Below are 14294 nucleotides of genomic sequence, written 5' to 3' on the forward strand. Positions count from 1 at the left end.
GAGGTCCCCAAATGATTTGTATATGAATCAAATCAAAGTTTGAGAAGCATAGAGACAGGGCATAATAGGTAGCTACTAAATAAAGGCATGATGAGTATAAAAGTAATTTTTCAAATATGTAGGAGAGGTCAAGCAGTTCTGAAATCAGTCACTTGGGAGTTCTAGAAGAGACCAAAATAATGGATGGAAGGCAACATTCAAAGAGTAAAGGAGAAGAGCGTTATTCACTGCAACTGCTGCTGCTAAGCCGCTTCAGTCGTGTCCGACTCTGTGCGACCCCACAGACGGCAGCCCACCAGGCTCCCCCGTCCCTGGGATTCTCCAGGCAAGAACACTGGAGTGGGTTGCCATTTCCTTCTCCAATGCGTGAAAGTGAAAAGTGAAAGTGAAGCCACTCAGTCGTGTCCCGTGTCCGACTCTTTGTGACCCCATGGACTGCAGCCTACCAGGCTCCTCTGTCCATGGGAGTTTCCAGGCAAGAGTACTGGAGTGGGGTGCCATTGCCTTCTCCATTCACTGCAAAGGGTGCTCCATGTCAGAGCATCAATACAATGGAACTCTAGGCACTAGGATTATAGGTAGTTTCACTTTTTACACTTTGCTTATCTATAACTTCTAATTTTTCTTTAAGGACATGAATTACTTGTATTAATTTTTCAAGTCAAGGAAAGTGAACTTTATCAGTTGTATTCAGTGTGAAATTCCCCTTCTAGAGCTGACTGAGAAAAGATTAGGCAGAGACACTCATTTAAAAATTGTCAGATAAAACTTTTCCTTTATGCACTAATCTTTTATTCAACAGACCATCTAGCACACAGGTTTTGTGACAGGAAATCGTGGCTAGAAAAAGGACATGGCCCTACACTCACGGAGTTTACTGAGCGGTCACTAGATGCTTGTGAAGCACACAGGTCATTTCCTGTTACTCTGGCAAAGTAGAATGCTGACTTTCTTCTCTAGTCTATGGCCATATCACCCTGAATGCACTTGACCTTGTCTGACTTTCTGCTCTGGATGTGATGGTTTTGCCATTGGAAGGATCCAAATGGCACACGTGCTAGGCAAGCATAAAGGAATCCTTGAACTTTCAGCTGGGAGAGCCTGGTGGACAGATGCAGAGATGAGAGGCAGTTCCACCTGGGCTCCCATCCTGGTTCTGTCAGTGACTCCCATGTGACCTTGGGCTAATTACTTAGTCTTTCTTATCTCTAGGTGTGTGTACTCAGTCCTGTCTGACTCTTTGCAACCCCATGGACTGTACACCTCCAGGATCCTCTGTCCATGGGGATTCTCCAGGCAAGAAAACTGGAGAAATCTGAAAACTCCGTGCCTTCCTCTGGGGGATCTTTCTGACCCAGGGATCTAACCTGCATCTCTGACATCTCCTGTTTTGGCAGGTGGGTTCCTTACTGCTAGTGCCACCTGGGAAGCCCCAGGGAACCATAATAAACACTTACCTTGAAGAGAAGATGAAAACTACATGGTACAATGTAGTTTTCCATAAAGAGTGTTAGTACCCACATTGCTGTCGCTTGGATACCCCTGTTTATATAAGGGCTGGATTGAGCCTACCTCCTTCCTCCTCAAATCTTTCTGTGGTAGGTTTTGGAAAAGCAGGACTTGAGCTCTGTGTACTCCTGAGTTGGCCCATACCACAGCTTGCTTCTCTGCTGTCTCCTCGCAATTGCTTTCCTTGCTATCATCTCCTGAAAGCTTCATGCACTGGGTACCCCTTTCCTCACACCTCAGAGCATCCTTAGTGTAAAATCCCTAGTCTGACAGATGTTCACCGATGATGTGAGTAACATAAGGGGGAGCCCTGCAACCCAGCACAATCTGAATACATGACATTGCTCTTTAAAAAAGATTCCCAGGTCTCATGGAGATTAATGCTTTCTTTCTGTCATTTTTGTCTGTAGGGTCTGCCGCTGCCATGCTACCAGTCTTTTTGACTAAGACCCTTTTCCTATCACCCCAGCCGCCTGAGAGTACATCTGATTTCTTTATTATACAAAACAATTTGGCCTTCATCCAGATTAAGCTTCTGATCTACTTGTGCATATCTAAAAAGAAACTAATGACTTTTACTCAACGAAATAATCAACCCTTAAATCATTTCTTCTAGAATGTGAAAGTTAAGGCAGAAAACAGCGAATAAATATCATAGAATACAAATATTGAAGTCCTCTTTGGAGTGAGACCTGCTTGTCCAGATAGGGTTGGGTGGTTGCCAGTAGGTGAATCGAATGTTAAGTGGGTTTACACCATAGGGGACAATCTACTCTAGAAGTGCTTGGACTGGGAAAAGGGAATGAAATGGTGAAGAACTGTTCTACCGCATGCCTCTCTTTCAAGTAACCGAAGAGAGCCCACTGAACATCAGATGTTACAGCGCCAGGGGTGTGCCATTTTTACCTATTAGCAGGCACAAGGGTAATCATCTTCTCAATATTAAGGATAAGACTTTCTGAAGAATACTGCCCAGATGAAAACATGCAGGAAATAGATATGTATGTGTTGAAAACTCAGTGGCAGAACTTAAGTAAAATTCATAGCGTGTGGGTTTCAGTCCTAACCTAGGGGCATACTGAAAAAACCCGATAGATTCCTTAGCTTATTTATTTCAGGTTACCTCTTAAGCCTTGAAGATTCTCATTTCTTCGTAAGTGGCAATTTCAATTTGAATAATTTTTTCAATAAAAATACCTTTATATTTGGAAATACATGAATAAAATATGCACATATTGAAATATTCAGGCATTAAAATTATTTTGTAGTGGAAAAAAATCAACTGTAACTCATTATCAAATACAATTACTACTGTACTATATGATGTATATCTTTCCAGATGATTATATATATTTGAGAGCTGGAGAGAGAAATGGGATGAGGGAAGAGAGAGAAAGAAAGAGATAAAGACAGAGAAACAAAAATAATGTATTTGTTTATGCATTTTTTTATACTTACAAAATGAAACCATACTATATGTGTTTCTTTTAACATGTCTTTTTTACATCTCACAATATTATGGCATCTTTTCTTGTTAATAAATATACATGTAAATCATCTCATTTAATAACTACATAGCACTCCATTATATGAATGTACAGCCATATGTTTAGTTCATTTCCTATTCATGGATATTTGGATTATTTCTACTTTTTGCCTTTTGTAAACAATGCAGGTGTTATGGATTAAATTATATACCCACCCCCCACCCTCCAAACACATTCACATATTGAAGTCCTAACCTCCAATGTGACTATATTTGAAGACTGGGGCTTTAAGGATGTAGTGAAGGTTATAAGGATGGGTCCCTCACCCAGTAGGCCTGGTGTCCTTAAGAAGAGGTAGAAGTGTCAGCGATCTCTCTCTCTTCATGCATACATGGAGGGAAGGTCAACTGAGGACACAGTGAAAAAGCAGCCATCTGCAAGTGAAATCTAAGAAGAAACCAAATCTGCAAAACTCTTGATTTGGGTTACTAGCCTCCAAAATTATGAGAAAATAAATTTCTGTTGTTTAAGCACTGGATCTGTGGAGTTCTATTACGGCAGCCATAGCAAATTAAGACCATTGTCATCCTAACGGATGTGAGGTGGTATCTCATCATGGTGTTAATTGTGCATTTTGAATTTCCCTAGTAATTAGTGATGTTGAACATCAAATGCACAAAATTTTAAGCTTTTGATTTGTATTAACAATCTGTTCTCTAGAAATATTATACTAATTAAAGCTCTTAACATTAGTGCCTCATTTGCCCTCTCTAACACCCATAGGTAGTATTTATCATATAACTTTTGAACAACACTGATTACAGATATGGAAAATGCTGCTGTAAGCTCTTTGATTGCAGTTATAAGTTGCTACATTTCTTCACTATCATATACGGACTGAGCAGGATAGGCACTAAAAATATGCTTACTGATCTGAAAGCTACATTTTCAAAAGTATAATCTTTAGAATAACTTATGTGAAAGGGCTTCCCTAGTGGCTCAGATGGTAAAGAATTTCCCTGCAACGCAGAAGACCTGGGTTTGATCCCTAGATTGGGAAGATCCCCTGGAGAAGGGAATGGCAACCCACTCCAGTATTCTTGCCTGGAGAATTTCATGGACAGAGAAGTCTGGCAGGCTATAGTCCATGGGTATAGTTGACCTTTAGAATGATTGCATGAGGTTAAATAGCCAATCTGATTCTTTTAAATCTGCATTCTCTCTGCCTCTCGTAAGACCTCCTATTTCTAACACCCAAGTGTTTTCACATGATCTCTCATCTCCATACAGACTCTTTGATGATATTTAAGTTTACTTATTAATCTTTACTTCATTTCACTTTCCTTCTGTTAACATAATCTAACAAATAACAGTTATTTTTTACAAGAAAGACAGAAAAGGAGGGTAGGAAATCATGTTTTTAATTGAGGAAGCTCACATCTCTTGACCAAGAGAACTCACTGACATGTTGCACTGTACCCTTCCATCACAGTTAACATTTCTCTTTCTCTATCCGATTAACTTTAAAGTAACAACTCTACCAGTAAATTCTACTAATAATATGCTCTTCAGTGAGAAAGTAAATCTTGCTTGAATAGTCTTCCACTCATGTTTTGCCCTTTCAATCTCCGGTTTTAGTGACTTTTTTTTTTTTTGCTTATCTCTTACTTTTTAATAATATGATTGATAGAAGAAGAAAATGTTCAGGTTTGGACCGTATCTGACAGAATGTCCTGGCTTGGGTGAAAACTGCTTGGAGATTTCCTTCTCACTGAACTCTGGATCCTACCTTGACTTTTTGTGCTTTTCTAATCAAGACAAAGAAGAAGCAGTCAGTCTCTCACTTTTCTGGGAATATAAAATAAATATATAAAAATTCACATGTTCTATTGGCATGAAAAGGAAGTCACAAAATGGTTCAGCCTGCAGGCACACATAAAAACACAAAAAATAGAACAGGAAGCAAACATAATCTTTCTAGAGGGCGTTTAGAGAATCATCATTATCTACCTTTCCACAGATAAGAAAAGGAATGGACACCTCATATAGGTGGAACCATGAAGCATTTGTCTTTCTGAGACTGGTTTATTTCACTTGGCATAATATCCTTAAGGCTATTTATGTCATTGCACATTGAAGAACTTTTTTTTAAAAGGCACAATAGTGTGTATGTATATAAGACATATCGGAGAAGGCGATGGCACCCCACTCCAGTACTCTTGCCTGGAAAATCCCATGGACGGGGGAGCCTGGTGGGCTGTGGTCCATGGGGTCGCTAAAGAGTCAGACACAACTGAGCGACTTCACTTTCATTTTTCACTTTCATGCATTGGAGAAAGAAATGGCAACCCACTCCAGCATTCTTGCCTGGAGAATCCCAGGGACGGGGGAGCCTGGTGGGCTGCTGTCTATGGGGTCGCACAGAGTCGGACAGGACTGAAGTGACTTAGCAGCAGCAGCAGCATATATAACATATATATACCTCTTTTACTAATTTATCTATGAACACCTTATATTTTTTGAACCACATTTGTTTAATTCTATTGATTTAATTCATTTTGCTTTTACCACAGAGCAGAATCACAACATATCATTCATCCCAAATTTCTCCCTCACTTTACTATAGCAAGTTTACCTCCTTATGGGACTGCCCATGTCATCCTAAAATTTTTCTAAAATTTTATCCTAAATGTATCTTTCTAAAATTTTTATTTCTTTATACATGGAGCTAACATCTAAATGTTCCATATTCTTCTCATTTTTTACCTAGTTAAAATTTTCCTGTGAGGTGTGTTCTGAGAAATTAAGAAGAAAAAAGTGGAAAAAAATACTTTGGGGAGTGAATGATGGGAGATTATTAGAAGAGGCCAAAGAGTCTAAGCTTATTTGATATAACAGGTCTAACAAGCAAAACTCCAGATTAAAAAATTGGCATGTGAATGTGTTGGGGGTGCTTGAGAGAAGAAAGTGACAAAGAAAACAAATCTATAAGAAAAATCTGTGAGGGATAGCAAGGTAAATCCAGGTGAGTCAGAACAACTAAGCAAAGCTTAGTTTATCAACACGACAGAGGCTACAGGAGGGCAGTCTATAGATTAAAAAAAAATGAACATAATGAACATTTCAGGTATTTTATGTTGTAATGTACAGTTTCTTAAGGTATTGATTTTATTTAATAGTCAGATTTCATGAAATATTACTAAAATGAAGAGGTTTGAACTAAAAAAATTCGCTCTGTGACATTTGTAGAGTGTCAAGCCGCCATTATATGTAATGAGGTATATTTAGGCATATTATTTAAAACATAATGGATTATTGGCTGCTCTATGGAGATATTCATAATGAGTTGAAGCTGTTGGCATGGTTTAATGAGATTTTCTATTTTTCTTCCATTCATTCAGCTTTTAATAACACCAGGGCCTGTTTTTTTTTATTTCAGTAGGCTGGCAACAGTCCTTAGAAAGGAAAAATGCTGCAAGGCTGCTTCAGTCTTAAAGTACTGTTGCAAATTTTCTTAAGCATTTTAGGATCATCTCTTTTATTTAGTCCAGATTCCTCTTTATCATGTTGCTGCTCTGTTTTCAAATGGTAATATTAAATTTCTGTTTGCCCAGATTGTTCCGGCTAAGCACTGTGCATGCCCAAAGCACAACTATCTGCAGAACAACCAACTACGAAAGAAACCCAGACTTACCAGGATAGAACTGCTGCTGCTGCTGCTAAGTCGCTTCAGTCAGTGTCCGACTCTGTGCGACCCCATAGACGGCAGCCCACCAGGCTTCCCCGTCCCTGGGATTCGCCAGGCAAGAACACTGGAGTGGGTTGCCATTCCCCTAATGAGAAAAAGGAGGAACCACAAAGAGATGGCCAGGAGGAGCAAACTAGCGTGTGCGTGCTGTCCGCTAAATTGTGTTGGACTCGTTGTGATCCCATGGACTGCAGGCCGCCAGGCTCCTCTGTCCATGGGATTCTCCAGGCAAGAATACGAGAGTGGGTTGCCATTTCCTCCTTCAGGGGAACTTCCTGACCCAGGGATCCAACCTGCGTCTTCTGCATAGGCTGCTGCTGCTGCTAAGTCATTTCAGTCGTGTCCGACTCTGTGTGACTCCATAGATGGCAGCCACCAGGCTCCCCCATCCCTGGCAGGCAGAGTCATTACCATTGTGCCACCTGCGAAGCCCAAACTAGTGATATAATCAAGTCCTATACCCTCAGGTGGTGACCCACGAACTGGAATATAATTACTGTGCAAAGATCTCTCCCACAGGACTGGGAGTTCTGAGCCCCACATCAAGCTCCCCAGCCCAGACATCCAGCACGGGGAAGATGAGTCCCCAAAGCCAATTTGAAGGCTGTGCCGCTTAATTTCGGGAGTCCCAAACAACTGCGGGAAACGGACTTCACTCTTAAAGGCACACACTTCACTACACACACAGCGAGACCCATGGCGAAAGCAATGATTTGATAAGAGCCTGGGCCAGACCTAACTGCTGGTCTTGAAGCATCTCCCAAGAGCGGGACCTCCCAGGAGAACTGGGTCCTAGAGCTGCAGCTGCAGCCATATTTGGGAGCTCCTTCTACACGCGGGGAAACCGGAAGTGGTGGTAGGAGAGCCAGGTGGACCCTCCCTCTCTCATTAGCGCCAAGACCTGGCCCCACCCAACAGCCTGTAGGGACCGGGTGCTTGGACTCCTCAGGCCAAACAACTAGCTGTGTGGAGACACAGTCCCCTCATCAGCAGACAGGATGCCTCCAGTCTTCTTGAGCCCACCAACATCTATAGATGCTGCTCCATACAGCCCAGACTACTAGAGGGCCAAGACCCAGCTCTTTCCACCAGTGGGCAGATGCCAGACTTGAGAAAAGCCCGCTCCTACAGCCTCCAGCAGGTCAGACCCTACACTGGCACCAGCTGGGCCCTGGCCCTTCTTACTAGCAGGCCAGCACAAGCTTCAGGACACCCTGACCATGTACCCAGCTGTGTCAGGAATAGAACCCCCACCCCCACCCCCCCTCCGCCCCAGTGTCCCCCACCCCCCACCCCCAGCAACCTGACATCAGCTCTGGGATTCCTGTACCTGCAGCGAGACCCTAGGACCCAGCTCTTCCTGCCAGTAGTCTGGCACTAACTCCAGGACCTGGCTTCACCCAACAGTGGGGGGTGGGGGTGGGGTGGGGGCAATAGCCCCAGAGTCTTCTGGATCCTGACCTCATCCACCAGTCAGCCAGCACTAGTTGGGGAGACCCTAGGTTTCTGCAGCCAGCTGCCTCCTGACCAGAACCCCTTAACCAGCAGTCAGAAACATCCACATAAGGCAGAGCCTGACAACCAACTGGGCTGGGGCCAACCAAGCCCACCAGATTACGCACATAGTCAGTCTGCAACAACAGAAGGACCCACGCAGCCCTCTTATGGAATCCCTAGAGCATACAGCTTGGGTGACGAGAGCAGAGTGCACTGCCAGGACACACAGGACTCCTCTTACAGTGGCCACTTCTCCAGGTTTGAGAAAGGTAACTAACCTGTGTGTGCATGCCTGCCAAGTCACTTCAGTTGCATCTGACTCATTGCAACCCTGTGGACTGTAGCCCACCAGGTTCCTCTGTCCATGGGATTTCCCAGGGAAGACTACTGGAATGGGGTGCCCTTTCCTCCTCCAGGGGATCTTCCCAGCTCAGGGATCGAACCCACATCTCTTACGTCTCCTGCATTGACAGGTGGGTTCTTTACCACTAGCGCCACCTGGGAAGCCCTTAACTAACCTGCTGAATACATAAAAATACCCATAGTGGACTTCCCTGGTGGTCCAGTGGCTAAGACTCCACGCTCCCAATGCTGGGGCCCCAAGTTCGATCCCTAGACAGGGAAATAGATCCCACATATTGCAACCAAGACCTGGTGCAGCCACATAAATAAATATATTTTAAAAAATAGTAACTTAGACAAAAAAAAAGGCCGTAGAGGAATGTATTCCAGACAAAAGAAAGTGAAAGTGTTAGTTGCTTAGTCATGTCCGACTCTTTGAGACCCCATGGACTGTAGCCCTCCAGGCTCCTCTGTCAGTGGGATTCTCCAGGCAACAATACTGGAGTGGGTTGCCATTCCCTTCTCCAGGGGATCTTCCCGACCCAGGTACTGAACCCTGGTCTCCCACATTGTAGGTAGATTCTTTACTATCTGAGTCACCAGGGAAGCCTGGTGTTCCAGACAAAGGAACACGTTTAAATCCTAGAAGGACTAAGTGGAGATAGGCAACCTAGCCAACAAAGACTTCAGAGTAAAGATTGTAAGCATGATGAGTTGTAAATAAAACAACAAAAATTATAGAGATTAAAAGCAACAAAGGAAAAACAACAAATAACATACAAGGGAACTCCTATAAGGTTATCAGCTGAATTTTCAGCAGAAATTCTGCAGACCAGATGGGAGGCACAGTGTATTCAGAGTGATGAAAAAGAAAAACCCACAACCAAGAATAGTCTACTTAGCAAAGCTCTCTAGGTTTGATGAAGAAATAAAAAGCTCTACAGATAAGCAAATGCTAAAAGATTTCAGCAGGACTTCCCTGGTGTCTCAGCAGTAAAGAATCTGCCTGCCAATGCAGGAGATGTGGGTTCGATACCTTGGTTGGGAAGATCTCCTGGAGAAGGAAATGGCAACCCACTCCAGGATTCTTGCCTAGGAAATCCCCGAGACAGAGGAGCCTGGTGGGCTTCAAAGTCCATGGGGTTACAAAAGAGTCGGGCATGACTTAGTGACTATACAACGATAACAGAAGAGTTCAGCACCACCAAACCAACTTTACAACAATGCTAAAGGAATTTTTCTGTAGGTGAAAAAAGAAAAGGCCACAAGTAGAAGCAAGAAAATTACAAAATGAAGGAGCTCACCAGAAAACACAAACATATAACAAAGGTAAGAAATCATCTGCACACAAAGCTAGTGGGGAAGTTAAGAGACAAGAGTAGTAAAATTATCTATATCCACAATAAACAGGAAAGGGACACACAAAATGATTAGATATAAAGTAAGATATCAAAAAGAGTAATCATAAGGGGAGGAGAGTACAAGTGGAGAGTTTTAAAAATACATTTGAAATGAGATCAACAACTTAAATCAATTTATATAAAAGCCCAATCATTTATATAAAAGCACTGTGCAGTGTTCCAGAAGAGACATACTTTCTTTGAAGTATTTGCATTATGATTTTTCAAAGCTTAGTCTTGTTGCTGCCTGCCTCTTCTGTATCTCAAGTTTATATAGCGAGTCCAGAATTAGAGAAGTAAACTAAAAATAACTAATTCCTGATTACTCTTGGGCACTAATTGGGTTTCAAGTATCCATTTATCCTGGCAAAATAATGAACTAAATTTATTAAGTATTTTCATTACAGTTTTATTATTCCTTGAAGATTTCCAAGCCATTTGTATTGGGCATCCATGGGCTATTATTAACTACATTAGTCAGAAGGTAAAGAAAATCGTGTGTTTATTTTTGATGTACAGGATTTTAAAATTTCAAGGAGATTATATGCAAGCTGGATAAATGTAAAGCAACATTCTGAGTAAAATGTGTATTTAGTGCAAGTAAACTCTGAGAACCGTGCTGTTATTTGCTGTTGTTGGCACCGTAAAGCAAATTATACTATCTTTCGTTTTACAGAGTTTGTATCACATATTGTAAGGTAACCGAAAGCTATATTCTCTGCCTAGAACAATTAATGTAACCATCAATGGCAGTGGTTTACATGGCTGTAATTATCTCCAGCTTTTATACAGTTCTTTCTTATTAAGTGTTTTAATCATGATGTTACTGAATTTATCCTTTTGTTGATGATAGTGGGAAATAGTTTTCTCTTGCAGCAGTCCTTAGAGCCCTAGGGATTTGGTTTTTCTATTATGTTGACAATGGTTCTTTAGCTTTAAATTGTGTGATTTGCATGGAAAAGTATCCCTACTTTTGTCCCTTCTGAGATTTGCAGGTGTTAAAAGAGAAAACTGAGGTAAATGCTACCAGTAGAATGATACTTTTAATACTTTTTTTCTACGCTGTAAATCTCTGTGGAACTCAGCTATTCTCTGTATCTTACAGCGTTGCATCTGCCAATGAAACAGCAGCAGTCTTGGATATTTCTACCAGGGCCATGGCTGCAGCCTTCTAACTGGATTTTCTCCTTCAGTTTTATTCTCCTTTATTCAATTTTCTGTTCCTCAGAGAGAAATTCTCTGGTCCCCCAATGGAAACAACACGCCAACACTCTTTCCATTACCTTATCTTACTTTTCTTTGAAATATGTATTTTCTTTGAAGTATATTTATTGACTTTTTTCCCTTTAGAATTTACAGTTCATTGGTTCATGAAATTTGTTCCCTGCTGTATCTACAGCATCTAAAACAGTTCCTGGCATATAATACATATTTAATAAACATTCATAGTAAGAGAATAAACATTGCTAGGTGTCATGGCTTAACACAACTGTGTTTTAAGTGAGAACTTATAAAATACACTGTGCTCAGTCCTAATCACACAGACAACAACAGTGGTCTGTATGGGGCTTACACTTCTGGGTACCACAGGGTGATAAACAATGGAGAAAGAGTTCTTAAAATGTCACCCTCTTCAGGGCACAGCAAGAGGCAATATACCCAGGGGCTCAGTCTTTCTGTGAAAGAAGCCTAGTGGCTTATCATCACAACTGCAGCTTGAAGTCAGGCTTCTTATTAAACACACATTTAAGTGCCAACTGGAAGGTATTCCATAGGCCTTAGAGGGTGGGTGATACCCACACCCTCTTTCTCTACAACACTCTAGAATGCCAGTAATTCCTGAAGGGGTAGGGGGAGCTTCTACATGTGTCCAGTGCCTTGGTTTTTAGTTTGGGTGCCCTATCTTTGTGCCTAAGGAATGCCCCTTGATACTCTGGCTCTGGCAGCCAGGGAGCTCGCATGTCTGGGTCCTGCAAGAGTGTAATAATCAGAGACTCAGTTCTTAGCTGGCTGCATTCCCAGGACACTGCACAGAGAACAGACCCAGCTAAAAGCTAGTCTTTCTGTGAAAGAGGTTCTGAAGCTTCAGCCTGAAGGGGAGGGTTCAGCATGGGCACAGCTAGGGGCCTGTGGATGTGCCCTCGGGGAATGTAGTTGTGGTACACACTGCTTTTGTGCTTCACTCTGCCTTACTACATCTCACTGATATCTCCTGGACATGAGTGGAAGCTTGCCTGGAGCCCAGATTTTTGTGACTGCCACTCGGGCAGGGGACACCTCCAGATCACCTATCCCTGGTGGTCAGCAGGGCTTATGCTGGCAACCCCGCAGGACTGTATATATTTGCATACTTTAGACACTACTGCTTGAGGGTCTGAATTCCAGATAGTCTGAATCTAAGTGGTCGAGAGCCTTTCCTTTGGGACACTAACAGGTCTTGGCACACTCTCAATTACTAGGGGCCATTAAAAATAAAATAGTTTGCATGGATAACAAAGGTTTGAGAAACAACCAAGAGCCAGAAAATGTTGAAAGATAAGGCTTATCTCCTGTATGAAATTGCTCCTTTGAGATTGGGAGAGTCTGTTTTATCTAATGTATAGAAACCAACACAAAGAGTCCAGAAAAATGAAGATACAGAGGAATATATTCCAAGCAAAAGAACAAGATAAAACCTCAGAAAAAAATCTTAATGAAACAGAAATAAGTAATTTACCTAATGGGACGACCCAGAGGGATGGTATGGGGAGGGAGGAGAGAGGAGGGTTCAGGATGGGGAACACATGTATACCTGTGGCGGATTCATTTTGATATATGGCAAAACCAATACAATATTGTAAAGTTAAATAATAAAATAAATTAAAAAAAAAGAAAAAAAAAAGAGTTCAAAATAATGATGATAGCAGTGTTCACCAAACTTGGGAGTAGAATGAATAAACTGAATGAGAATTTCAACAAAAAAGATAGAAATTAAAGAAAGTATCAAATAGAAGTCAAAGAGATAAAGAATATAATAACTATACTGAAAAATTCACTAGAGAGTTTCAACAGAAGACTAGATGAAACAGAGAAAGGATCAGTCAACTCAAAGACAGAGCAGTGGAACTCACCCAATTAGAGCAGCAAAAAAGAAGCATTTTAAAAAGTGAGGATAGCTTAGGAGATTTATGAGAGAACATCAAGCTAACATTTGAATTATAGGGATTCTCAAAGTAGAACAGAACAATAAAAGGGACAGACAGTTCATTGGGAGAAATAATGACTACAAACTTCCCTACCTTGGGGAAGGAAACAGACATCTGGATTTAGGAAATCCTATTGTCGGGGGAGTGTGTAATTTTTTGGTTCTGTCTCACCTCAGCAAAGATTTGAACGTTGAAATGGCAGACCAGTGTTATAGCTTGGTTACAGCTCAGTTTTATTAGGAAAAGCAAAGGATAGTATATCCTCAAGGTGTGAGGGTGGGCCAATCCCAAAGGAGAGAAGTCCTTCTAGGCTTCCTCCTTTTATACATTTGTCTCCTCCCCCCAAGCCTGCACTATGCAAATTGGGCTAGCTTAGAAGGGGAAGTGTTTGTTTCACCTGAAGTTCTCACTTGTCTGCAGATTTCCTTTTTTTCCATTTTCATGAGCTTTTTCCTTTCTTTGTCTCTTAGCCACTGCCATTTTGGACTCCTTTTTCCCTGTTCTAACTACCTAACCAGAGAAGGCAATGGCACCCCACTCCAGTAGTCTTGCCTGGAAAATCCCATGGACGAAGGAGCCTGGTAGGCTGCAGTCCATGGAGTTGCTAAGAGTTGGACATGACTGAGCGACTTCACTTTCACTTTTCACTTTCATGCATTGGAAAAGGAAATGGCAACCCACTCCAGTGTTCTTGCCTGGAGAATCCCAGGGACGGGGGAGCCTGGTGAGCTGCCGTCTCTGGGGTCACACAGAGTCAGACACGACTGAAGCAACTTAGCAGCAGCAGCAACTACCTAACACTATCAAATTCCGGAGAGAGTTTTCACAGAAGAACAAACAGCCCTAAAATTTATGTGGGACTATAAAAGACTCCAAATATCACAGTCTTTGGAAAGAAGCAAAAGCTGTAGGCACCAAGCTCCATGATTTCAAATGCTATTATGAAGCTGTAATAATTAAAACAGTTTGGTATTGGCATAAAAACAGACACGTATATTAAGGGAATAAGATAGAGAATACAAAAATAAACCCACACATTTATGGTTAGTTCATTTACAGCAAAGAAACCAAAAACATAAATAAAGACAATAAACAATAAATAAACAAAAATCTTCAATAAATGGTT

At 41.7% G+C, this 14294-nt stretch overlaps 1 long non-coding RNA gene across 1 annotated transcript; it reads left to right on the plus strand.

Moving 5' to 3' along the window:
* Window positions 1–8291: 8291 nt before the first annotated feature.
* On the plus strand, window positions 8292–11429 carry LOC123334880. The gene is made up of 4 exons (XR_006553073.1): window positions 8292–8510; window positions 9830–9912; window positions 10391–10467; window positions 11089–11429. It is a non-coding gene; the product is annotated as an uncharacterized LOC123334880 (long non-coding RNA).
* The last annotated feature ends 2865 nt before the right edge of the window (window positions 11430–14294 follow it).

The sequence above is a fragment of the Bubalus bubalis genome, chromosome 8 (genome assembly GCF_019923935.1).
Source record: "Bubalus bubalis isolate 160015118507 breed Murrah chromosome 8, NDDB_SH_1, whole genome shotgun sequence".
NCBI classification, from domain to species: domain Eukaryota; kingdom Metazoa; phylum Chordata; class Mammalia; order Artiodactyla; family Bovidae; genus Bubalus; species Bubalus bubalis.